This window comes from Watersipora subatra, chromosome 5 (genome assembly GCF_963576615.1).
Source record: "Watersipora subatra chromosome 5, tzWatSuba1.1, whole genome shotgun sequence".
NCBI lineage: Eukaryota > Metazoa > Bryozoa > Gymnolaemata > Cheilostomatida > Watersiporidae > Watersipora > Watersipora subatra.
This window is the reverse complement of record NC_088712.1, coordinates 2,102,653-2,130,074: the sequence shown is the minus strand read 5'-3', so window position 1 is coordinate 2,130,074 and position 27,422 is coordinate 2,102,653. Positions and strand designations below refer to the sequence as shown.

The following is a 27,422-nucleotide window of genomic DNA, read 5'->3' as shown; positions in this document are numbered from 1 at the left end:
AGTCGCAGGTGAAACCATCTATTTTCTGGTACACAAAACACGCAATCACAGCTTGCTGTCTCTAGATGCTTGCCTTGACCTCGGGCTGATCTCAATGAAAGATGAATGGGTAACTCTTGTTAGTGGTGACAACTTTCAAGAAATCCTCAAAAGCTATCCAGATGTATTTGAAGGAATTGGTTGCTTGCCAGGAGAATACTATATTGAAGTTGACAAAGAAGCCATACCGAGACAGAGCCACAACCGAAATACGCCACTTTCCATGATGACTGATCTGAAAGCTAAATTAGAGAGCTACACAGATAAGGGTATTTTAGCTCCAGTTGACAACCCTACGCAATAATGTATCTGTCAGAAAGCCGAATGGTTCACTACGTGTGTGCATTGACCCTTGTAACCTCAACAAGGTGATACAGAGGAACCATTTCCCCATGCCAGTTCTGGATGATGTTCTCAGCGATCTGGATGGTGCCAAGGCGTTTACCTTGTGTGATGCTAAAGATGGTTTTCTCCAAGTAAAGTTGAGTGATGCATCTAGCGATTTGACAACCTTTTGGACTCCCTTTGGGAAATACAAATGGCTCCGAATGCCTTTCGGTTTGTCATCGAGTCCCGAGGAGTTCCAAAGACGACTCTCAGATGCTTTGAGTGGGTTAACGGGAGTGAGAGTGGTAGCGGATGACATTCTAATCTATGGAAAAGGCGCAACATATGAAGAAGCTATGCTGGACCACAATGCAAATCTGGAGAAATTCCTTGCCCGCTCTAGGAGAGTAAACCTGAAACTCAACAGAAAGAAGTGCAAGTTCATGCTCGATTCACTACCATATATTGGCCACATAATAACACCGGAGGGCGTAAGACCAGACCCTGCTAAAATTCAAGCTATTACCAAGATTACTGCTCCCACCTACAGTGATGGGGTGCGCATCTTTCTTGGTCATGTGAATTATTTGGCCAAGTTTGTTCCACACTCTTCTGCAGAATGTGAGCCATTGCGCAGACTAGTAGGGGTGTCGGATGGGGATTGCAGATGGGGTGAAGATCAGCAACGTGCCTATGCAAAACTAAAATGTTTAATCACCGCAACTTCCTCTCTAAGATACTTTCAGGTGAACAAAGCAGTTGTAGTGCAAACAGATGCCAGCACAGAGGGTCTTGGTGCAGTACTCTTACAAGATGGTCAACCAGTGTCTTATGCCTCTCGGAGTCTGACTGACAGTGAACGGAATTATGCGCCCATAGAGCTAGAGCTGCTTGCCATTGTCTTTGGTATGCAGAAATTTGATCAGTATGTTTTTGGAAATCCTGATGTCACTGTGCACACAGATCACAGTTCACTGGAGTCAATATTCAGCAAACCACTTATTCAAGCACCAAAAAGACTGCAGTCGATGTGGTTGGCCCTTCAACGGTATCCTATGTCAGTAGTCTACAAGCCAAGAAAGGAACAGATTAGTGCAGATCTACTTTCAAGAGCTCCCACTGGCACACCTGAACAGGGAATCAATGAAGAACAAATTTTCACAGTCAACCAGCTGAGGTCATTCATGTCAGACCTGAATCGAGAAATCATAAAGAGAGACCTGCCAGTCTCAGAGGCGACATATGTGAAAATACAACAGCAAACCAGGACTGATCCCATTCTGAGCCAGCTGAAAACAATGATTCTGTCAGGATGGACTGATAAAATAGGTGATCTGCCGGAAGAACTCTGGCCATACTACTCTTATCGAGATGAGTTGGCTGTACTTGATGGGGTCATCTATAAGGGTTCAAGACTTGTAGTTCCAGATATGATGAAACTGGATATTCTAGAGAAACTTCATAGTAGCCATCAATGTACCGCAGCAACAACCAGGAGAGCCAGAAGTGCAGTGTTCTGGCCCCAGATGGCCGAGGACATAAGAATCAAAACGCATAAGTGCGTCACCCGTGCATTAGACTCTCCAGCACAACCTCATGAGACTCTAAAGAGTCATGACATACCTGAAAAGGTGTGGAGCAAGATTGGAATGGACATATTTACACATAAAGACAAGCATTATCTGATACTTATTGACTACTACTCAGACTTCTTCGAGTGCGAGCCTCTCTCTGATCTGTCAAGATCAGAGAGATGAGTCAAGATCTGTTATTAAAGCTTGTAAGAAGGCGTTTGCTAGGTATGGAATTCTACATCAGATTCATTCTGACCATGGAACACAGTTTACCTCAGCAGAGTTCACCAACTTTGGCAAAATCTGGGGTTTCATACACACCACATCATCTCCCGGACACCAACATTGTAACGGCAAAGCAGAGGCTGCCGTAAAAAATAGTAAAGAGATTGATGAGGAGGGCAGATGATGTATACCTGACCCTGTTAGAGTATCGGAATACAACCACTGACGGCATGTCTACCTCGCCTGCTCAGAGAATGTTTGGTAGAGCTACACGTTCCATACTCCCTACAGCTTCTGACCCTGAGGTCGAGGTTCTGAAGCAGAAGGCAAATCGAAAAATGCAGACGCAGAAATACTATAATAAATCAGCCAGAGATCTCTCTGAACTGGCTATTGGCTTTCCAGTGATGCTGAAAGATATTCAAGCACAAAAGACAAAGTGGTATCAGGAACGGATAGTGGAACATCTATCAGACAGATCGTACCTGGTATCAAATGAAAACACAGGCAATGCAGTGAGAAGAAGCAGAGTTGATCTAAGACCAATGGTATCTGGTCCTGAACATACAATCGAAGCTGAAGTCATTAACCCGCCTGAGCCTCAGGCAAATGCTTCTGTGCCACCTGATGTTGAAACGGCACCAATTAGCTGTGACCAGTCTGTAGCTACAGATGAAGCTATGTCAGTTCCATGGCAGAGAGCTCGACAAGTCAAACTACCAAGCAAATACAAGGATTATGAGATGTACTAGGTGACCAGGCTGACCCAGGAGGTATCGGAACAGGCTGAGGGGGCCTGCACCTCTGAGGCCTGATGGGACTAACACAATCTCTTTGATACTGGTCATGAGACGATAGATGACCAGAGACATTACAAATTATATTGCTTTGACAATTAGTCAGATTCAGTTCATAGTTCATTCATACACTATTACATACGAGAAAAATTTGTGAGAAGCTATTACCACACATTTCTATTAATGTGAAATAGAATTTCTTCATCATACTTTTGTGGATACATACGATACATAATGTGTGATATTCATGACTTGTTTTATCACATGCTTCTTTCCAAATATTGTAAAAGGGATGTTGATAATATGCCCGTAACATTTATGTTGTGTTGTGACTTAATACTTTTATTCTGTATAACTCATATATCTTAGTTTCATGTTTTGTAGAGCCTGGAGTGGGCTTTGTACATAAACTAACACAAATCTAAAGTCAGTCAACAGTTCTATTCATATTGCACAACGAATAACTAACATAATACTTATTCAGAATAAGACAACTCGTAACCAGAACCCACTTAGTAGTGATTGCATGTGCCGTAATTCGCTATATTAGCGCGAGGCAAAAATTCACTACAATATATACATATTTTGCTGCAAACCTAATATGCTTTCAGGCAAAACAAAAACAATAGAAAACCAGTCGCAAACTAAAATGGTCAACATGCGCTGTTCACAATTACCAAGCTCGCACGGGCTATAACCACTGAACTTAAAACCCCTTTTAAGTTTTTAAGGTTTAAGTTCAATGGGCTATAACTAAGATTTACAGTAACGCAGCAACTATTGTCGAAAAATGAAAAATATGGTGTAAGCTACAGCGAACTCCGCAGCAAACGTACACCAAAAATAAATTATCTTAAAAATTACTACACTTGCGTCTGTTTTTAAAATTATAAAAAAATAAAAATTTCACAAGCATCGCTCAGTTTTGTCCAAATCTTGACTTCAAGATTTAATCTTTTTTGGACCCAACCATTCACATCCGGTTGGAAATTTCCGAATTGCTCACGCCTTTTTTTTACTTTTCGCAAGTGTTTGCAGTTGGAAGTTTGGAAGTGTTTATATATATTCGAATCTGTCCAATACGCCCGAGGGCATTATATGAACATAAAATTTGAGATAAAATGATTGATAAGAACGCTAAAACCTAATTTGTTGCAACACCAAGATCGTATTAAAAACTGAGGGAGTCATCAACGCCCTGACCCACAACATTCGGTGCCATTCTATTATAAAAAGAGTGCTTATATTGGTCTATCCTAAAATGTGGGTGGACTACTCCATGACGGGTTTGGTGGGATGGGTTAAAAGAGATATAGTTATTGAGGTCTAGTTCGTATAGACCAAACTCAATTCTTTTTAAAAATTTCAAATCCAAATCTTCTCTTCTATCTTTTAGTTCTTGGATGTTATTTACACGCATGCACTCTGTGACACTATCCATAGGCCCGAGTCTGAAAATCCATCGAACCCCCCGTCTTTGAATTGTTTCTAATTTGTCAGTTAAGCCTTTTGCGTGCGGTGACCATACCTGACAGGCATATTCGAGTAATGGTCGAACAATTACGCAGAGACTTTAATCAAAAATAAAAACTGCCAAAAATTGTCCACTCGGAATGTACAAAAAACATGCGCAGCAGCGCATGTTTTGCATCAAGATTTCTGCGTCTTTGCATTAATCGTGGAAAATAGCGGACATTTGAAGAAATTGTTCTCACGGACTGTTTTGGTCATTAGCTTCTAGAATTCGAAAGAACATGTTCGGCTGAAAAAATTACAATGGCTTCAATCACACGAGATTGCGTTAAACGGACGTCCTTTCGAAGCTCTCCTTTAGCTCTTAGATATTATTAATATATATATTTTTGTATCTATCGTATCTTTGATTTTACTGCTCTCTTTTATACTAACGTAAAATGCTGACCTGCTATATTGACATTAAAGAGCTTGGTCTCGTCAGGCGCTGCTGCGCATGTTTTTTGTACATTCCGAGTGGACAATTTTTGGCAGTTTTTATTTTTGATTAAAGTCTCTGCGTAGTTTACTCTTTTACTTTAGTTTTAAAATGAGCATTTCAGTTTTGCACCGACTAACTTTACAAAAAGTAAGTCGAGCATAGTTTTGTTTTACTTTTACCTTCGAAGTCACTGCTTTTTGATTTTCAACTTTTTTTTCTTTGAGTGGCTCGGATGTATTTGACAACTTATTTATTTTGTTATATAAGGGCATGAGGCAATGATGGTAGTTCAAACCCGGGCAGTATTTGTAGTAGTAGACAGGAAGGGTGAGATCAGGTACACATTTACATACTGTCATGTCACCATTGTCTAGTAAGCCTAATGATCAAGTAAATTGTTTCCTTGAAAAAGGTCAATGTCAGTTAAAGGACCAAGAGATCCTGGTGTTGATTGGTCCAGTGGGTCTGGGAGGGTTAGGAATTTCTCCAAGAGGCAACATTTCACTGGGAAGCTCTTGATACCATTCGTCCTCTGGTCTGACTCAACTGGCATACTCATGATAAAGACAATACACTACATTTAGTGTTCATGTGATTACAGAGCTTTTGTAACAGTTGAACTTCAAGTAACACTGCTACCAGGGTGTTCAGACAATGATATGATCTTCATTTGAATCGACCCAGTGAAATTACACCTAGGAATATCCCAGTTCTAGTAAGATAAAATCCAATTTCAAAAAGGCAAACTATGAGGAAATTTGCATTTTATTCATGAAGAGGCCATAGCAAGCCATGTTTTAACTTTATTACCAAATCATGACGCCGAACTATATTGGATGCCTAGATAATACTCCTACAGAGGATACCGCCAACGTCTTTGCAACTATTTTTTGTCAGTGTTTAATAAAGACATGGATCTAATACCTAGTTTTTCTTTACCGATGCCTCCCTAGGGAAATTGAGAACGATAGTAGTGACAGAGGTAGGAAATGCCAACTTAATCAAATCATTAGACATCCTGAAGGCTAGTGGCCCTGATAACATATCTTAGTACTGTCTGAAAGCATTTGGCATTGAAATAAAATATTTCATACCATACCTTACACTTATAATGCAAGCATATCTATTTCAAAGATACATTCATGATGACTGGTAAACAGTTCCATATGGCAACCCTTATACCATTTTAATCTGATAAATAGTAGCCAACATGGTTTCCGCAGACGGTATAGTACCACGACTCAATTTTTGATGTTATTCGCCGTGTTATTCACCCTATCATTTAATCCACGGTGTATTGGGAAAGGCTCAGGTTTATTATTGATTCGAGATGGTCTGCTTTTAAGTAACTGTTGCTAAGATCAACTAAATAAAGTCTGGTCTTGATAACTGACTGTTTTAATCAATCTATCATGTTAATCCCCACCCCTCTAAATGTGAGAAATGTAAGCTATAGTTTCAAAGGAGATTTCTTGATAGTACAGAATGTTCTGGGGTCTTCCCAAGACCATGTGTCGATTTTTAAAACATGAAAACAAGCAATAGTTATACAGGGTCTAAAAATAGAAAGGTACGTGTCTCAGACATCAAATCTAATTACCGTCTTGTCTTCTTCGAAAAAGACTCTTTGGTTTGTTTTGCTGACACGTCTGTCAGCCATGATGAAGGTGTGTTGAAAGAGATGTGTTGTAATTTAAAATGTCTGGAGCATTAATGAAGTAAGGAGGTGTAGGAAAGTCTACATTAAAAAGGGAAATCAAGCAAAGATAGTGCTTTTAGCAGTGAAAATCATTCTCAGTTAAGCCACAATCAAGGTATATACATATTCCATCATATCTACAAAGCTGATAAACTTTGGTATAAGATGAATAGAAAAGCTATATTAAATTGATATAAAAATTTGTTAAAACACTTGTTTATAGTCATTGTTTATTTTAAGGTTTTGAGTCTCACATAACTTACAACTAAAAGTTAATAAATATACCCTGATGGTGCTCCCAATAATTCATTGCGATTGGATGATGTATTTTGTAGCAGCTGATTTACCACTTTTTTATCTCTTGTTTATTTTCACACAGAGGTAACAGTAATATGGGGGCCATGTGGGATATATTTAACAGAATATTTGTCACTGTGAACAATAGCTACTTACCTTACATCGTAACCTTAGCTAGCAATTTCTAACTATATAACTTCAGATGCCTCGTCCACCACATTAGGTAGCCTTTCACCAGTGACTTCAGCTAATGTGAAGCTGCTGGTGTGCAAATGTTAACGTCTTGGAGTATTACATATGAAAAGAAGTTTAGGATATTAGATCATGGTTGTGGCAAAGTTTAAGAAGTTATCTTCTCAGTCATAGATATGTTACTCAGTCAATTTAGTCAGGAAGGTAAAAGTGGCGTAAGGCTACTCTGTCAGCTCTGGGTGATAGTTAATATAACAAGATAATAATACTTTCTAGTCATAGAGGAGCATAAAAGAGAAGCCAGAATTGTTGGTTGTGCAGGTCTCCTAGGGACACCTTACTACCAGTTCTTCAGCGTATCTAGAAGTTGATTGGAAGGCTATGAACAGGTGTGTCTATTCATGTCAAAGAGATATCCTGACAACACATGTATTTTGTAGTAGCGTGATTAGCATTCGGATGAAAATCAGCCTGAACGTTCCTGTGACAATTATGAACTCGAAAAGTTAATTTATTCTGAGATCTCCTCTGTACGTTGAAATGATTGTAAATTGCAACAGATATTTTTATAAGAGTACACTGTAATTCATCTTATTTTTTCCACCACTCCAGAACTGCCTAATAAAGCAATACAAATGAATGTGATATGTGGAATCGTGTAACCAAGTTTATATAAAAATTATATTATAGATTAAAATAGTGATTTAATAAGGTACTAATAAATACTACTAAACAGTAAATAGTACTAAACCAGAGATAAATTGAGGAAAATTCAACGATGCCCTTGTTCAGAGGTAGAGTGGAGATAGAAATGTCCATAGTGATTCTCCTCAACATAGGCTAGGTAAAATTTAGACTAACTCCACCTGATCTCTAGTTTTCGTTATATTAAGAAATACTGGCCGTGGTGTGTTTGAGATAACATCTGATATGGAGTCTACTACTTGTTGCTATATTATTACATGGAACCTGGAGGAAGTTTCAAGTAGTTTTGCTCTATTGATTTGATTTTCAATAAACTAAAAGAGGATGAAAAAAGAAAAGAATTCCAAGGGGGAATCTCGTGATGAATGGAATTCTGGTTCGGTGAGAGTTTTCTTCTCTCTGTTACTTTACTAGATGCTAGATTAGGATGTTGTTGATTTCAGAAAAATTATTTAATCATGGTTATTTTTTCTAATTTTGTTTTTTTAATCAGGATCCTATTTGAGATATGCATCGATCTTTGCTTAAACAGTCTTTTCTCATTTAAACACGTATAAAATCTAAATGTTTGAATTTAAGGTCTTTTGTTTGGCCATTGTTTATTTAACAGGTTTAAACGTTGCAAACGTCAGCGGTCACGGCTCAATCCATCAACTAGTGTGTTTAGTGTTATTACAGTAATATAGAGTACATACATGTGTGTACACTAAATTCGGTGGGAGTTTTCTTCTTTCTGCTACGAGTGTGAATGTACAACTACAACCTAGTGTGAATGTAGGGTCTAGAGGCGCCTCGCTTGATAATTATCTCAGTCTATTTCGGAGCCATAATTACCAAAAATTTAGCCAGTCTGTTATTAGAAACGAATTTCATGTCAGCAGCCTTTTTTTCAATTCTCGTCTTGTTTAAGGTAGTTCTCAGTGTTTTGACAATGTTTCGAGAACTACAGTATGTAGGGGTTCATTTGACTTAAAACTTAAATTATTGTAAAATAAATTGAAACACATACCGAACCCAAGAAACATATGATCATTTGATCAAGAAATGCATTTTGTAAGACAAAGCTAATGGTGAGAAGGAATTAATTTTTGGTTAGTCACTATTGTTTACTCGTATTGTTAGTTAATAGACTTACCATAAAATAACCAATAGCTACGTCAAAGTGAATCTCATCATATAAGTTTCTTTTTAGAATCTCATGCTAGTCGGAGACAAAATCCCTCAAGCAAATGACGGTCAAAATGATATTGCAAGGTATCGCTGCTGATACAAAAACTACTCAATACATTCTAATTACCATTTCGAGTAATGTCAGTTCGTAATTGCAGAAAAGCAGACAAGGGAGATAAATCCTTCGAAGAACTTTGCACAAGGAGAGGTGATGGTGTCAAGCAGTATTGAGGATGATGACGAGTCCAGTGAGGGACGCTACTCTTTACTCCTATCCAAATATTAAATTGACAATTGATAGTCTTAGGCTAGGTTGAAGTGAAACCAGCTTATTATGGAGATACTCTAAGTTTAATCATAATTTTTGGGTGATGTCAGTATTTTTACATTTTCCTTCAGTTCTTCAACAATATCCGCGAAAATGTTCGCCTAAAATTATCTCCTGTCAGATTTTCATGAACGTTCATACTTTGTCCATGCTACTTCGTGGTTAATCTGTCACGGCTTCAGTCCTTTGCGGGCTGAATAGTAATCACTAAAAATTTAAAATCGAAGAAAATAATTTAAAGTAATATAATAAAATACTTCTCAATCTTTGTATTAACAGCAGTCCCAGTTTACTATTATCTTGCTGTATGTCCCTACGTGTAAGTGCAACATACTTGTGAAAGCCTTCATCATGCCTCTTGAACACCTACGACTTCCAAAATCATCTACGAGCTTGAGAATGAAAAAAACATGCTTATCAGTAATAAAAAAGTAATTTTTAAAATCAATTTCTATTTTCCGGATTTTTACTTATCAGGTAGTCCCGAGTAACCACAAAAAATTAGGAGTTTTTGTAGTCTTTCATTCAGTACTGTGACCTATACACAACCTTGTGCAAACTATTTCTGAAAGCGTATCGGCTATAGAGTCATGGCACAAAGAAATTGTCAAGTGTTTTTGATAATGACAGAATTTTAGCTCATGACTGAAAAATTTCTAGCATATTTCTCACTCTTGTCATGCCCAAACAACCTAATCAACGTATTAATGCACCTTTAGTATAACATCCATTCTAAAGGGTTTCAGTCTACATAGATTCTGATGTAAGAGTTTGTTTTAAGTAGAGTTGGTGTCACAAGAACAAGTTTGAAGCTAATGCTAGATATAAGCTTTGTGTTTAAACATTTTAGTAACTCCGTATGACTAGGAAGCTCACGATGATTATGACTGGAGTGAACATGATGACGATGCCGATGAGACGGATGAGAAGACGCGTCGACTGGCCATACAGAACATCGACTGGGATCGAATCAAAACCTATGGACCTACTTGTGGTGCAATGCATAGTGTCAAGGGTAGAGGTGGACAAATGTATGCTAAATATTGCGTTAGGATTCACTTGATCAGCGCTCAGAATATAGACAGTATATGTTCATACAAGGTCTGGGCAAGTGCTTCGTTTTTTTTTTCTGAACAGCATTCAAGTAGTGCACATGTTTGTGCTTTTACCAGCTTTTTGAAAGAGAAAGCTTTCACATGAGGTTCATCTATGGTTTGCGGAACTGGTGAAGTTGCAAAAAACACCTCTGAAGCCTTAAGTAGGATTTCCGAGCTTGCATGATCAATATAATTTATTACTAGCAAATAACTTTTTTAGTGTAACTACACCTAATATCTAGCATGCATCACTTGGACTGAAACGCACAGTCAAGCCTACACTTCTCAGAGTCGTCAACCCATGATTATTGATTTGGAGTTTCTAATCCTCGTTTTGAGTGTTTTTTTTCTCTGTGATTAATAGGTATAACTGAAAAGTTTAATAGAGGTATGATACTTATATTATGTCAATAGAGGCTTGGCATAGGATAACTAGTTTGTGATGATCAGAACGATAATTGTACTCTTATAGATAACATATTATTTTGAACTCGTCACTTGACAGATATACCGGAGTGAATTTGGTGAAGAGAATGCGAGGGAATATGAACTGGTCCAAAGGAACTGCGCAGCGCAAAAGGTGATAAGGCAAGGGAGGACGAAAGAAAGATTACCAACCTACCGGAGCAGGGTACGGCAGCTCTGTTGACTTTCTTAACCCCTTCTCATTTCTAGCTGGTCTTTTATGTGACTATGTTAGTCCTATCTCTTCATTTGTGTTTAGTGTGCTATATATCTATGTTAGTCGTCTCTCTTCGCTCCTCGCTGTTCTCTTGTATGACTATTTTGGCAATCTTTCATCATTACTAGCTAGTCTGTTGCATGACTACGTTAGTCCTCCCTCTTCATTTCTAGTTAGTATATTGTATGACTACGTTAGTCCTCCCTCTTCATTTCTAGTTAGTATATTGTATGGCTATGTTAGTCCTTTCTTCTCATTTCTTGCTGGTTTTTAGGATGGCTATGTTAGTCTTGTCTCTTTATTTCCAGCTTGTATGTTGTATTACTATAATAGTAGTCTTTCATATTTTCTAGCTGGTCTGTTATATGACTACGTTGGTCCTCTGCAATCATTTCTTGATTGTCAATTGTATTAGACTGTATGACTATGTTATTAATATTTAGTCTTTTGTAGCTGGTCTGTTGTATGACTATAATGGTTGTCTTTCTTCATTTCTAGCTGGTCTGTTATATGACTACGTTGGTCCTCTTTAATCATTTCTTGCTTGGCAATTGTATGAATGTATGACTATGTTATTAATATTTGGTCTTTTGTAGCTGGTCTGTTATATAACTATAATGGTTGTCTTTCTTCATTTCTAGCTGGTCTGTTATATGACTACGTTGGTCCTCTTTAATCATTTCTTGCTTGTCAATTGTATTAGACTGTATGACTATGTTATTAATATTTAGTCTTTTGTAGCTGGTCTGTTGTATGACTATAATGGTTGTCTTTCTTCATTTCTAGCTGGTCTGTTGTATGACTATAATGGTTGTCTTTCTTCATTTCTAGCTGGTCTGTTATATGACTACGTTGGTCCTCTTTAATCATTTCTTGCTTGGCAATTGTATGAATGTATGACTATGTTATTAATATTTGGTCTTTTGTAGCTGGTCTGTTATATAACTATAATGGTTGTCTTTCATGCATAATAGCTATGTTAGTCCTCTGTTCTCATTTCTAGCTTGTCTGTTATTTGACTATGTGAGTCTTCTCTCTCCTTATTTCTAGCTGGTCAGTTTACGACTACATATGATAGTATTCTTTCCTCATTTGTAGTTGGTTTGTTGTATGGATAGGTTAGTTCTCTTTTGTCATCTCTAGCTAGTCTGTTTTATGAATATATTAGTCCTCTGTTCTCACTTCAAGCTGGTCTGTTATTTGACTATGTTACTCCTCTCTCATCATTTATAGCTTGTCAGTTGTATGACTATGATCGTAATATTTCCACATGATTAGTTGGTTTGTTGTATGGATAGGTTACTTCTCCTTCATTTCTAGCTGGTCTGTTATATGACTGTTAGTTCTCTCTCCATAATTGTAGCTTGTCAGGTGTATTACTATGATAGGAATCTTTCCTCATTTTTAATCGGTTTGATGTATGAATAAGTTAGTTATCCTTCCTCATTTCTAGCAAGTCCGTTGTATGACTATGTTTGTCATCTGTCCTCCTTTCTAGCTGGTCAGCTGTATAACCATGTTAGTCTTCTCTGCTCATTTCTAGCTGGTCTATTGTATGACTGTGTTAGTAATCTCTCCTCATTTCTAGCTGGTCAGTTATATGACTTTGTTAGTGCCATGTCCTCATTTCTAGCTAGTTTATTATATGACTATGTTAGTCCTCTTTCCCCACCTCTAGCTTGTCAGTTGTATGACTATGATTGCAATCTTTCCTCATTTTTAGCTGGTCTGTTATATGGCTATGTTAATCGTCTGTCCCCATTTCTAGCTTTTCAGTTATATGACTATGTTAGTCCTCTCTCCATATTTCTAGCTTGTCAGTTGTCTGACTATGATCGTAATGTTTCCACATGACTAGTTTGTTTGTTGTATGGATAGGTTACTTCTCCTTCATTTCTAGCTGGTCTGTTATATGACTGTGTGAGTCCTCTCTCCATAATTGTAGCTAGTCAGGTGTATTACTATGATAGTAATCTTTCCACATTTTTAGTTGGTTTGTTGTGTGGCTAGGTTAGTTCTCCTTCCTCGTTTCTAGCTGGTCTGTAGGATGATGATATTAGGGTTCTCTCCACAATTCTTGCTGGTTTGTTTCATGATTATGTCAGTCCTTTCTCATCATTTCTAGTCTGAGTGGTGCATGATTATGTTAGTCATCTGTCCTCCTTTCTAGCTGGTCAGTTGTATAACTATGTTAGTCTTCTCTGCTCATTTCTTGCTGGTCTATTGTATGACTATGTTAGTAATCTCTCCTCATTTCTAGTTGGTCTGTTATATGATTATGTAAGTCTTCTCTCCATATTTCTAAGTGCACTTTTGTATGGCTATGCTGGTCTTCTCTCCTCATTTGTAGCTTGTTAGTTGTATGGATATAATAGAACTCTTTCTTTATTGCTAGTTGGTTTGTTGTATGGATAGGTCAGTTTTTCTTCCTCATTTCTAGTTGGTCTGTTTTATGACTATGTTAGTCTTCTCTCCTCATTTCTAGCTTGTCAGCTGTATGACTATGATAGTACTCTTTCCTCATTTCTAGCTGGTCTGTTATATGACTATGCGAGTCCGCTCTCCATAATTGTAGCTTGTCAGGTATTTTACTATGACAGGAATATTTTCTCATTTTTAGTTGGTTTGTTGTATGGATAGGTTAGTGCTACTTTCCCATTTCTAGCAAGTTTGTTGTATGACTATATTAGTTCTCTGTCCTCATTTCTAGCTTGCCAGCTGTATGACTATGTTAGTCTTCTCTGCTCATTTATAGCTGGTCTATTGTTTGACTATGTTAGTAATCTCTCCTCATTTCTAGTTGGTATGTTAGTTGTTTAGTTGTTTCATTGTTGATGTTTAGTTGGTTTGTTGTGTGGATAGGTTAGTTCTCCTTCCTCTTTTTAGCTTGTTTCTAGTATGATTATATTAGGGTTCTCTCCGCGTTTCTTGCTGGTTTGTTTTATGATTATGTCAGTCCTTTCTCATCATTTCTAGTTCGATTGGTGTATGAATATGTTAGTCAACTGTCATCATTTCTAGTCGGTTTGAACAATAATATAACTATGTTAGCCGTTTCTCATTTCTAGATGGTATGTTATATGAATATGTTAGTACTCTCCCCTTATTTCTAGCTTGTCTCTTATATGACTGTTAGTTATCTCTCCATAATTGTACCTTGTCAGGTGTATTACTATGATAGGAATCTTTCGTCATTTTTAGTCGGTTTGTTGTATGGATAAGTTAGTTATTAGTTCTCCTTTATCATTTCTAGTTGGTCTGTTATATGACTATGTTAATCAACTGTCCTCCCATCTAGCTGGTCAGTTGTATAACCATGTTAGTCTTCTCTGCTCATTTCTAGCTGGTCTATTGTATGACTATGTTAGTAATCTCTCCTCATTTCTAGCTAGTCTGTTATATGACTATGTTTGTCCTCTTTCCCCACTTCTAGCTTGTCAGTTGTATGACTATGATTGCAATCTTTCCTCATTTTTAGCTGGTCTGTTTTATGGCTATGTTAATCGTCTGTCCTCATTTCTAGCTTTTCAGTTATATGACTATGTTAGTCCTCTCTCCATATTTCTAGCTTGTCAGTTGTCTGACTATGATCATAATGTTTCCACCTAAGTAGTTGGTTTGTTGTATGGATAAGTTACTTCTCCTTCATTTCTAGCTGGTCTGTTATATGACTGTGTGAGTCCTCTCTCCATAATTGTAGCTTGTCAGGTGTAGATGTATTACTATGATAGTAATCTTTCCACATTTTTCGTTGGTTTGTTGTATGGCTAGGTTAGTTCTCCTTCCTCATTTCTAGCTGGTCTGTAGTATGATGATATTTGGGTTCTCTCCGCGTTTCTTGCTGGTTTGTTTCATGATTATGTCAGTCCTTTCTCATCATTTCTAGTTCGAGTGGTGCATGACTATGTTAGTCGTCTGTCCTCCTTTTTAGCTTGTCAGTTGTATAACTATTTTAGTCTTCTCTGCTCATTTCTTGCTGGTCTATTGTATGACTATGTTAGTAATCTCTCCTCGTTTCTATTTGATCTGTTCTATGACTTTGTTCGTCCTCTTTCCCCACTTCTAGCTTGTCAGTTGTATGACTATGATCGTAATATTTCCACATGATTAGTTGGTTTGTTGTATGGATAGGTTACTTCTCCTTCATTTCTAGCTGGTCTGTGATATGACTGTTAGTTGTCTCTCCATAAGTGTAGCTTGTCAGGTGTATTACTATAATAGGAAACTTTCCTCATATTTAGTCGGTTTGTTGTATGGATAAGTTAGTTCTCTTTTATCATTTCTAGCTAGTCTATTATATGACTATGTTAGTCCTCTTTCCCCACTTCTAGGTTGTCAGTTGTATGACTATGATTGCAAGCTTTCCTCATTTTTAGCTGGTCTGTTATATGGCTATGTTAATCGTCTGTCCTCATTTCTAGCTTTTCAGTTATATGACTATGTTAGTCCTCTCTCCATATTTATAGCTTGTCAGTTGTCTGACTATGATCATAATGTTTCCACATAAGTAGTTGGTTTGTTGTATGGATAGGTTACTTCTCCTTCATTTCTAGCTGGTCTGTTATATGACTGTTAGTTCTCTCTCCATAATTGTAGCTTGTCAGGTGTATTACTATGATAGGAATCTTTCCTCATTTTTAATCGGTTTGATGTATGAATAAGTTAGTTATCCTTCCTCATTTCTAGCAAGTCCGTTGTATGACTATGTTTGTCATCTGTCCTCCTTTCTAGCTGGTCAGCTGTATAACCATGTTAGTCTTCTCTGCTCATTTCTAGCTGGTCTATTGTATGACTGTGTTAGTAATATCTCCTCATTTCTAGCTGGTCAGTTATATGACTTTGTTAGTGCCATGTCCTCATTTCTAGCTAGTTTATTATATGACTATGTTAGTCCTCTTTCCCCACCTCTAGCTTGTCAGTTGTATGACTATGATTGCAATCTTTCCTCATTTTTAGCTGGTCTGTTATATGGCTATGTTAATCGTCTGTCCCCATTTCTAGCTTTTCAGTTAGATGACTATGTTAGTCCTCTCTCCATATTTCTAGCTTGTCAGTTGTCTGACTATGATCGTAATGTTTCCACATGACTAGTTTGTTTGTTGTATGGATAGGTTACTTCCCCTTCATTTCTAGCTGGTCTGTTATATGACTGTGTGAGTCCTCTCTCCATAATTGTAGTTTGTCAGGTGTATTACTATGATAGTAATCTTTCCACATTTTTAGTTGGTTTGTTGTGTGGCTTGGTTAGTTCTCCTTCCTCGTTTCTAGCTGGTCTGTGGTATGATGATATTAGGGTTCTCTTCACAATTCTTGCTGGTTTGTTTTATGATTATGTCATTCCTTTCTCATCATTTCTAGTCCGAGTGGTGCATGACTATGTTAGTCATCTGTCCTCCTTTCTAGCTGGTCAGTTGTATAACTATGTTAGTCTTCTCTGCTCATTTCTTGCTGGTCTATTGTATGACTATGTTAGTAATCTCTCCTCATTTCTAGTTGGTCTGTTATATGATTATGTAAATCTTCTCTCCATATTTCTAAGTGCACTTTTGTATGGCTATGCTAGTCTTCTCTCCTCATTTGTAGCTTGTTAGTTGTATGGATATAATAGAACTCTTTCTTTATTGCTAGTTGGTTTGTTGTATGGATAGGTCAGTTTTTCTTCCTTATTTCTAGTTGGTCTGTTTTATGACTATGTTAGTCTTCTCTCCTCATTTCTAGCTTGTCAGCTGTATGACTATGATAGTACTCTTTCCTCATTTCTAGCTGGTCTGTTATATGACTATGCGAGTCCGCACTCCATAATTGTAGCTTGTCAGGTATTTTACTATGACAGGAATATTTCCTCATTTTTAGTTGGTTTGTTGTATGGATAGGTTAGTGCTACTTTCCCATTTCTAGCAAGTTTGTTGTATGACTATATTAGTTCTCTGTCCTCATTTCTAGCTTGCCAGCTGTATGACTATTTTAGTCTTCTCTGCTCATTTCTTGCTGGTCTATTGTATGACTATGTTAGTAATCTCTCCTCGTTTCTAGTTGATCTGTTCTATGACTTTGTTAGTCCTCTTTCCCCACTTCTAGCTTGTCAGTTGTATGACTATGATCGTAATATTTCCACATGATTAGTTGGTTTGTTGTATGGATAGGTTACTTCTCCTTCATTTCTAGCTGGTCTGTGATATGACTGTTAGTTGTCTCTCCATAAGTGTAGCTTGTCAGGTGTATTACTATAATAGGAAACTTTCCTCATATTTAGTCGGTTTGTTGTATGGATAAGTTAGTTCTCTTTTATCATTTCTAGCTAGTCTATTATATGACTATGTTAGTCCTCTTTCCCCACTTCTAGGTTTTCAGTTGTATGACTATGATTGCAAGCTTTCCTCATTTTTAGCTGGTCTGTTATATGGCTATGTTAATCGTCTGTCCTCATTTCTAGCTTTTCAGTTATATGACTATGTTAGTCCTCTCTCCATATTTATAGCTTGTCAGTTGTCTGACTATGATCATAATGTTTCCACATGAGTAGTTGGTTCGTTGTATGGATTAATTACTTCTCCTTCATTTCTAGCTGGTCTGTTATATGACTGTGTGAGTCCTCTCTCCATAATTGTAGCTTGTCAGTTGTCTGACTATGATCGTAATATATCCACATGACTAGTTGGTTTGTTTTATGGATAGGTTACTTCTCCTTCATTTCTAGCTGGTCTGTTATATGACTATGTGAGTCCCCTCTCCCTAATTGTAGCTTGTCAGGTGTCTTACTATGATAGTAATCTCTCCTCATTTTTAGTTGGTTTGTTGAATGGATAGGTTAGTTCTCCTTTCCCATTTCTAGCAAGTCTGTTGTATGCCTATGGTAGTTCTCTGTCCTAATTTCTAGCTTGTCACTTGTATAACTATGTTAGTCTTCTCTGCTCATTTCTAGCAGGTCTATGGTATGACTATGTTAGTAATCTCTCCTCATTTCTAGTTGGTCTATTGATTGTTTAGTTGTTTATCTTTTTATGTTTAGTTCGTTTGTTGGATGGATAGGTTCGTTTTCCTTCCTCATTTCTAGCTAGTCTGTAGTATGATCATATTAGGGTTCTCTCCGCGTTTGTTGCTGGTCTGTTTCATGATTATGTCAGTCCTTTCTCATCATTTCGCTTTCGAGTTTTGTATGACTATGTTAGTCATCTGTCCTCCTTTCTAGCTGGTCAGTTGTATAACTATGTTAGTCTTCTCTGCTCATTTCTAGCTGGTCTATTGTATGACTATGTTAGTAATCTCTCCTCATTTCTAGCTGGTCTGGTATATGACTTTGTTACTGCTATGTCCTCATTTCTAGCTAGTCTGTAGTATGATTATATTAGGGTTTTCTCCGCGTTTCTTGCTGGTTTGTTTCATGATTATGTTAGTCCTTTCTCATCATTTCTAGTTCGAGCGATGTATGACTATTTTAGTCTACTGGCATCATTTTTAGTTGGTTTGAACAATAATATAACTATGTTAGCCGTCTCGCATTTCTAGATGGTCTGCTATATGACTATGTTAGTACTCTCTCCATATTTCTAGCTGGTCTGTTATATGAATATGTAAGTCCTTTCTCTATATTTCTAGGTGGTCTTTTGTATGGCTATGATAGTCTTCTCTCCTCATTTCTAGCTTGTTAGTGGTATGGATATCATAGAACTATTTCCTTATTGCTAGTGGGTTTGTTGTATGGATAGGTTAGTTCTCCTTCCTCATTTTTAGCTTGTCTGTTATATGACTATGTTAGTCTTCTGTCCGCATTTCTAGCTTGTCAATTGTATGACTATGATCGCAATCTTTCCTTAATTCTAGCTGGTCTGTTATATGATTATGTAAGTCCTCTCTCCATATTTCTAGCTGCTCTTTTGTATGGCTATGCTAGTCTTCTCGCCTCATTTCTAGCTTGTCAGTTGTATGAGTATGACAGCGATCTTTCCTCATTTTTAGTCAGTTTGTTGTATGGATAAGTTAGTTCTCCTTCCTCATTTCTAGCAAGTTCTTTGTATGCCTATGTTAGTCATCTGTTCTCCTTTCTAGCTGGTCAGTTGTATAACTATGTTAGTCTTCTCTGCTCATTTCTAGCTGGTCTATTGTATGACTATGTTAGTAATCTCTCCTCATTTCTAGCTGGTCTGTTCTATGAGTTTGTTAGTGCTATTCATTTATAGCTAGTCTGTTATATGATTATGTTAGTCCCCTTTCCCCACTTCTAGCTTGTCAGTTGTATGACTATGATTGCAAGCTTTCCTCATTTTTAGCTGGTCTGTTATATGGCTATGTTAATCGTCTGTCCTCATTTCTAGCTTTTCAGTTATATGACTATGTGAGTCCTCTCTCCATATTTCTAGCTTGTCAGTTGTCTGACTATGATCATAATGTTTCTACATGAGTAGTTGGTTTGTTGTATGGATAAGTGACTTCTCCTTCATTTCTAGCTGGTCTGTTATATGACTGTGTGAGTCCTCTCTCCATAATTGTAGCTTGTTTTATGACTATGTTAGTCTTCTGTCCGCATTTCTAGCTTGTCAATTGTATCACTATGATCGCAATCTTTCCTTATTTCTAGCTGGTCTGTTATATGATTATGTAAGTCCTGTCTCCATATTTCTAGCTGCTCCTTTGTATGGCTATGCTAGTCTTCCCGCCTCACTTCTAGCTTGTCAGTTGTATGAGTATGATAGCAATCTTTCCTCATTTTTAGTCGGTTTGTTGTATGGATAAGTTAGTTCTCCTTCCTCATTTCTAGCAAGTTTGTCGTATGCCTATGTTAGTCATCTGTTCTCCTTTCTAGCTGGTCAGTTGTATAACTATGTTAGTCTTCTCTGCTCATTTCTATCTGGTCTATTGTATGACTATGTTAGTAATCTCTTCTCATTTCTAGCTGGTCTGTTCTGTGACTTTGTTAGTGCTATTCATTTATAGCTAGTCTGTTATATGACTAAGTTAGTCCTCTTTCCCCACTTCTAGCTTGTCAGTTGTATGACTATGATTGCAATCTTTCCTCATAATTAGCTGGCCTGTTATATGGCTATGTTAATCGTCTGTCCTCATTTCCAGCTTTTCAGTTATATGACTATGTTAGTCCTCTCTCCATATTTCTAGCTTGTCAGTTTTCTGACTATGATCGTAATGTTTCCACATGATTAGTTGGTTTGTTGTATGGATAGGTCACTTCTCCTTCATTTCTAGCTGGTCTGTTATATGACTATGTTTGTCCTCTCTCCATATTTCTAGCTTGTCAGTTGTCTGACTATGATCGTAATATATCCACATGACTAGTTGGTTTGTTTTATGGATAGGTTACTTCTCCTTCATTTCTAGCTGGTCTGTTATATGACTATGTGAGTCCCCTCTCCCTAATTGTAGCTTGTCAAGTGTGTTACTATGATAGTAATCTCTCCTCATTTTTAGTTGGTTTTTTGTATGGATAGGTTAGTTCTCCCTTCCCATTTCTAGCAAGTCTGTTGTATGCCTACGGTAGTTTTCTGTCCTCATTTCTAGCTTGTCACTGGTATAACTATGTTAGTCTTCTCTGCTCATTTCTAGCTGGTCTATGGTATGACTATGTTAGTAATCTCTCCTCCTTTCTAGTTGGTCAATTAGTTGTTAAGTTGTTTATTTTTTTATGTTTAGTTCGTTTGTTGGATGGATAGGTTCGTTTTCCTTCCTCATTTCTAGCTAGTCTGTAGTATGATCATATTAGGGTTCTCTCCGCGTTTCTTGCTGGTCTGTTTCATGATTATGTCAGTCCTTTCTCATCATTTCGAGTTGTGTATGACTATGTTAGTCATCTGTTCTCCTTTCTAGCTGGTCAGTTGTATAACTATGTTAGTCTTCTCTGCTCATTTCTAGCTGGTCTATTGTATGACTATGTTAGTAATCTCTCCTCATTTCTAGCTGGTCTGGTATATGACTTTGTTACTGCTATGTCCGCAAGTCTGTTGTATGCCTATGGTAGTTTTCTGTCCTCATTTCTAGCTTGTCACTGGTATAACTATGTTAGTCTTCTCTGCTCATTTCTAGCTGGTCTATGGTATGACTATGTTAGTAATCTCTCCTCCTTTCTAGTTGGTCAATTAGTTGTTAAGTTGTCTATTTTTTTATGTTTAGTTCGTTTGTTGGATGGATAGGTTCGTTTTCCTTCCTCATTTCTAGCTAGTCTGTAGTATGATCATATTAGGGTTCTCTCCGCGTTTCTTGCTGGTCTGTTTCATGATTATGTCAGTCCTTTCTCATCATTTCGAGTTGTGTATGACTATGTTAGTCATCTGTTCTCCTTTCTAGCTTGTCACTTGTATAACTATGTTAGTCTTCTCTGCTCATTTCTAGCTGGTCTATGGTACGACTATGTTAGTAATCTCTCCTCATTTCTAGTTGTTGTTCTATTAGTTGTTTAGTTGTTTATTTTTTTATGTTTAGTTCGTTTGTTGGATGGATAGGTTTGTTTTTCTTCCTCATTTCTAGCTAGTCTGTAGTATGATCATATTAGGGTTCTCTCCGCGTTTCTTGCTGGTCTGTTTCATGATTATGTCAGTCCTTTCTCATCATTTCGCGTTCGAGTTGTGTATGACTATGTTAGTCATCTGTCCTCCTTTCTAGCTGGTCAGTTGTATAACTATGTTAGTCTTCTCTGCTCATTTCTAGCCGGTCTATTGTATGACTATGCTAGTAATCTCTCCTCATTTCTAGATGGTCTGTTAGTTGTTTATTTGTTTATGTTTAGTTGGTTTGTTGTACGGAGAGGTTAGTTCTCATTCCTCATTTTTAGCTGGTTTGTAGTATGATTATATTAGGATTCTATCCCCGTTTCTTGCTGGTTTGTTTCATGTTTATGTTAGTCCTTTCTCATCATTTCTAGTTCGAGTGTTTTATGACTATTTTAGTCAACTGTCATCATTTCTAGTTGGTTTGAACAATAATATAACTATGTTAGCCGTCTCGCAGTTCTAGTTGGTCTCCTACATGACGTTAGTACATGTTAGTACACGTTAGACATGTTAGTACTCTCTCCATATTTCTAGCTTTTCTGTTATATGAATAAGTAAGTCCTCTCTCCATATTTCTAGGTGGCCTTTTGTATGGCTATGATAGTCTTCCCTCCTCATTTCTAGCTTGTTAGTTGTATGGATATGATAGAACTCTTTCCTTATTGCTAGCTGGTCTGTTATATGAATATGTAAGTCCTTTCCCCATATTTCTAGGTGGTCTTTTGTATGGCTATGATAGTCTTCTCTCCTCATTTCTAGCTTGTTAGTTGTATGGATATGATAGAACGCTTTCCTTATTGCTAGTGGGTTTGTTGCATGGATACGTTAGTTCTCCTTCCTCATTTCTAGTTGGTTTGTTTTATGACTATGTTAGTCTTCTGTCCGCATTTCTAGCTTGTCAGTTGTCTGACTATGATCGTAACATTTTCACATGACTAGTTAGTTTGTTGTATGGATAGGTTACTTCTCCTTCATTTCTAGCTGGTCTGTTTTGTGACTATGTTATTCCTCTCTCCATATTTCTAGCTTGTCAGTTTTCTGACTATGATCGTAATGTTTCCCCATGACTAGTTGGTTTGTTGTATGGATAGGTCACTTCTCCATCATTTCTAGCTGGTCTGTTTTATGACTATGTTTGTCCTCTCTCCATATTTCTTGCTTGTCAGTTGTCTGACTATGATCGTAATATATCCACATGACTAGTTGGTTTGTTGTATGGATAGGTTACTTCTCCTCCATTTCTAGCTGGACTGCTATATGACTATGTGAGTCTCCTCTCCATAATTGTAGCTTGTCAGGTGTGTTACTATGATAGTAATATCTTCTCATCTTTAGTTGGTTTGTTGAATGGATAGGTTAGTTCTCCTTTCCCATTTCTAGCAAGTTCGTTGTATGACTATGGTAGTTCTCTGTCCTCATTTCTAGCTTGTCACTTGTATAACTATGTTAGTCTTCTCTGCTCATTTCTAGCTGGTCTATGGTATGACTATGTTAGTAATCTCTCCCCATTTCTAGTTGGTCTATTAGTTGTTTAGTTGTTTATTTTTTATGTTTAGTTCGTTTGTTGGATGGATAGGTTCGTTTTCCTTCCTCATTTCTAGCTAGTCTGTAGTATGATCATATTAGGGTTCTCTCCGCGTTTCTTGCTGGTCTGTTTCATGATTATGTCAGTCGTTCCTCATCATTTCGCGTTCGAGTTGTGTATGACTATGTTAGTCGTCTGTCCTCCTTTCTAGCTGGTCAGTTGTATAACTATGTTAGTCTTCTCCGCTCATTTTTAGCTGGTCTATTGTATGACTATGTTAGTAATCTCTCCTCATTTCTAGCTGGTCTGGTATATGACTTGGTTAGTGCTATGTCCTCATTTCTAGCTAGTCTGTTATATGACTATGCTAGTCCTCTTTGCCCACCTTTAGCTTGTCAGTTGTATGACTATGATTGCAATCTCTCCTCATTTTTAGCTGGTCTGTTATATGGCTATGTTAATCGTCTGTCCTCATTTCTAGCTTTTCAGTTATATGACTATGTTAGTCCTCTCTCCACATTTCTAGCTTGTCAGTTTTCTGACTATGATCGTAATGTTTCCACATGACTAGTTGGTTTGTTGTATGGATAGGTCACTTCTCCTTCATTTCTAGCTGGTCTGTTTTATGACTATGTTTGTCCTCTCTCCATGTTTCTAGCTTGTCAGTTGTCTGACTATGATCGTAATATATCCACATGACTAGTTGGTTTGTTGTATGGATAGGTTACTTCTCCTTCATTTCTAGCTGGTCTGTTATATGACTATGTGAGTCCCCTCTCCCTAATTGTAGCTGGTCAGGTGTGTTACTATGATAGTAATATCTCCTCATTTTTAGTTGGTTTGTTGAATGGATAGGTTAGTTCTCCTTTCCCATTTCTAGCAATTCCGTTGTATGGCTATGGTAGTTCTCTGTCCTCATTTCTAGCTTGTTACTTGTATAACTATGTTAGTCTTCTCTGCTCATTTCTAGCTGGTCTATGGTATGACTATGTTAGTAGTCTCTCCCCATTTCTAGTTGGTCTATTAGTTGTTTAGTTGTTTATTTTTTTATGTTTAGTTCGTTTGTTGGATGGGTAGGTTCGTTTTCCTTCCTCATTTCTGGCTAGTCTGTAGTATGATCATATTAGGGCTCTCTCCGCGTTTCTTGCTGGTCTGTTTCATGATTATGTCAGTCCTTCCTCATCATTTGGCGTTCGAGTTGTGTATGACTATGTTAGTCGTCTGTCCTCATTTCTAGCTGGTCAGTTGTATAACTATGTTAGTCTTCTCTGCTCATTTTTAGCTGGTCTATTGTATGACTATGTTAGTGATCTCTCCTCATTTCTAGCTGGTCTGTTATATGACTTTGTTAGTGCTATTTCTTCATTTCTAGCTAGTCTGTTATATGACTATGTTAGTCCTCTTTGCCCACCTTTAGCTTGTCAGTTGTATGACTATGATTGCAATCTTTCCTCATTTTTAGCTGGTCTGTTATATGGCTATGTTAATCGTCTGTCCTCATTTCTAGCTTTTCAGTTATATGACTATGTTAGTCCTCTTTCCATATTTCTAGCTTGTCAGTTTTCTGACAATGATTGTAATGTTTCCACATGACTAGTTGGTTTGTTGTATGGATAGGTCACTTCTCCTTATTTTTAGCTGGTCTGTTTTATGACTATGTTTGTCCTCTCTCCATGTTTCTAGCTTGTCAGTTGTCTGACAATGATCGTAATATATCCACATGACTAGTTGGTTTGTTGTATGGACAGGTTACTTCTCCTTCATTTCTAGCTGGTCTGTTATATGACTATGTGAGTCCCCTCTCCCTAATTGTAGCTTGTCAGGTGTGTTACTATGATAGTAATCTCTCCTCATTTTTAGTTGGTTTGTTGTATGGATAGGTTAGTTCTCCTTTCCCATTTCTAGCAAGCCCGTTGTATGCCTATGTTAGTCATCTGTCCTCCTTTCTAGCTTGTCACTTGTGTAACTATGTTAGTCTTCTCTGCTCATTTCTAGCTGGTCTATGGTACGACTATGTTAGTAATCTCTCCTCATTTCTAGTTGGTCTATCAGTTGTTTAGTTGTTTATTTTTTATGTTTAGTTCGTTTGTTGGATGGATAGGTTCGTTTTCCTTCCTCATTTCTAGCTAGTCTATAGTATGATCATATTAGGGTTCTCTCCGCGTTTCTTGCTGGTCTGTTTCATGATTATGTCAGTCCTTTCTCTTCATTTCGCGTTCGAGTTGTGTATGACTATGTTAGTCATCCGTCCTCCTTTCTAGCTGGTCAGTTGTATAACTATGTTAGTCTTCTATGCTCATTTCTAGCTGGTCTATTGTATGACTATGTTAGTAATCTCTCCTCATTTCTAGTTGTTGTGTTAGTTGTTTATTTGTTTATGTTTAGTTGGTTTGTTTTATGGATAGGTTAGATCTCATTCCTCATTTTTAGCTGGTTTGTAGTATGATTATATTAGGGTTCTCTCCGCGTTTCTTGCTGGTTTATTTCATGATTATGTCAGTCCTTTCTCATCATTTCGCGTTCGAGTTGTGTATGACTATGTTAGTCATCTGTCCTCCTTTCTAGCTTGTCACTTGTATAACTATGTTAGTCTTCTCTGCTCATTTCTAGCCGGTCTATTGTATGACTATGTTAGTAATCTCTCCTCATTTCTAGTTGATCTGTTCTATGACTTTGTTAGTCCTCTTTTCCCACTTTTAGCTTGTCAGTTGTATGACTATGATCGTAATACTTCCACATGATTAGTTGGTTTGTTGTATGGATAGGTTACTTCTCCTTCATTTCTAGCTGGTCTGTGATATGACTGTTAGTTGTCTCTCCATAATTGTAGCTTGTCAGGTGTATTACTATGATAGGAATCTTTCCTCATTTTTAGTCGGTTTGTTGTATGGATAAGTTAGTTCTCCTTTATCATTTCTAGTTGGTCTGTTATATGACTTGGTTAGTGCTATGTCCTTATTCTAGCTAGTCTGTTATATGACTATGTTAGTCCTCTTTGCCCACCTTTAGCTTGTCAGTTGTATGACTATGATTGCAATCTTTCGTCATTTTTAGCTGGTTTGTTATATGGCTATGTTAATCGTCTGTCCTCATTTCTAGCTTTTCAGTTATATGACTATGTTAGTCCTCTCTCCATATTTCTAGCTTGTCAGTTTTCTGACTATGATCGTAATATATCCACATGGCTAGTTGGTTTGTTGTATGGATAGGTTACTTCTCCTTCATTTCTAGCTGGACTGTTATATGACTATGTGAGTCCCCTCTCCCTAATTGTAGCTTGTCAGGTGTCTTACTATGATAGTAATCTCTCCTCATTTTTAGTTGGTTTGTTGAATGGTTAGGTTAGTTCTCCTTTCCCTTTTCTAGCAAGTCTGTTGCATGACTATGGTAGTTCTCTGTCCTCATTTCTAGCTTCTAAGTTGTATGACTATGATAGCAATCTTTCGTCATTTTAGCTGGTCTGTTATATGGATAGGTTAGTTCTCTTTCGTTTGTTGCTGGTCCGTTATATGACTATGTTAGTTCTCTCTCCATAATTATAGCTTGTCAGGTGTATTACTATGATAGGAATCTTTCCTCATTTTAGTCGGTTTTTTGTATGGATAGGTTAGTTCTCCTTCCTTATTTTCCGCAAGTCCTTTGTATGACTATGTTAGTCATATGTCCTCCTTTCTAGTAGGTCCGTTTTCTGACTATACTAGTTCTCTGTTCTCCTTTCTAGCTGGTCAGTTGTATAACTATGTTAGTCTTCTCTGCCCATTTCTTGATGGTCTATTGCATGACTATGTTAGTAGTCTCTCCATATTTCTAGCTGGTCTATTGTATGACTATATATTAGCAATCTCTCCTGATTTCTAGTTGGTCTGTTAGTTGTCTAGTTGTTTATTTCTTTATGTTTAGTTGGTTTGTTGTATGGATAGGTTAGTTCTCATTCCTCATTTTTAGCTGGTTTGCAGTATGATTATATTAGTGTTCTCTCCACGTTTCTTGCTGGTTTGTTTAATGGTTATATTAGTCCTTTCCCATCATTTCTATTTCGAGTGGTGTACGACTATTTTAGTCAAATGTCATCATTTCTAGTTGGTTTGAACAATAATATAACTATGTTAGCCGTCTCGCATTTCTAGATGGTCTGCTATATGACTATGTTAGTACTCTCTCCATATTTTTAGCTGGTCTGTTATATGAATATGTAAGTCCTTTCTCCATATTCCTAGGTGGTCTTTTGTATGGCTATGATAGTCTTCTCTCCTCATTTCTAGCTTGTTAGTTGTATGGATATGATAGAACTCTTTCTTTATTGATAGCTGGTCTG

The 27,422-nt window shown here is 37.3% G+C and overlaps 1 long non-coding RNA gene across 1 annotated transcript in view; it reads left to right on the top strand.

Annotated features, from left to right (window-relative positions):
- Positions 1-10,715: 10,715 nt before the first annotated feature.
- The window catches only part of LOC137396380 (uncharacterized), a 162,829-nt gene continuing 146,122 nt past the window's right edge, over positions 10,716-27,422 (top strand). The window contains exon 1 of the long non-coding RNA XR_010978546.1: positions 10,716-11,035. This is a non-coding gene — a long non-coding RNA (uncharacterized lncRNA). The remainder of the gene's footprint in view (positions 11,036-27,422) is intronic.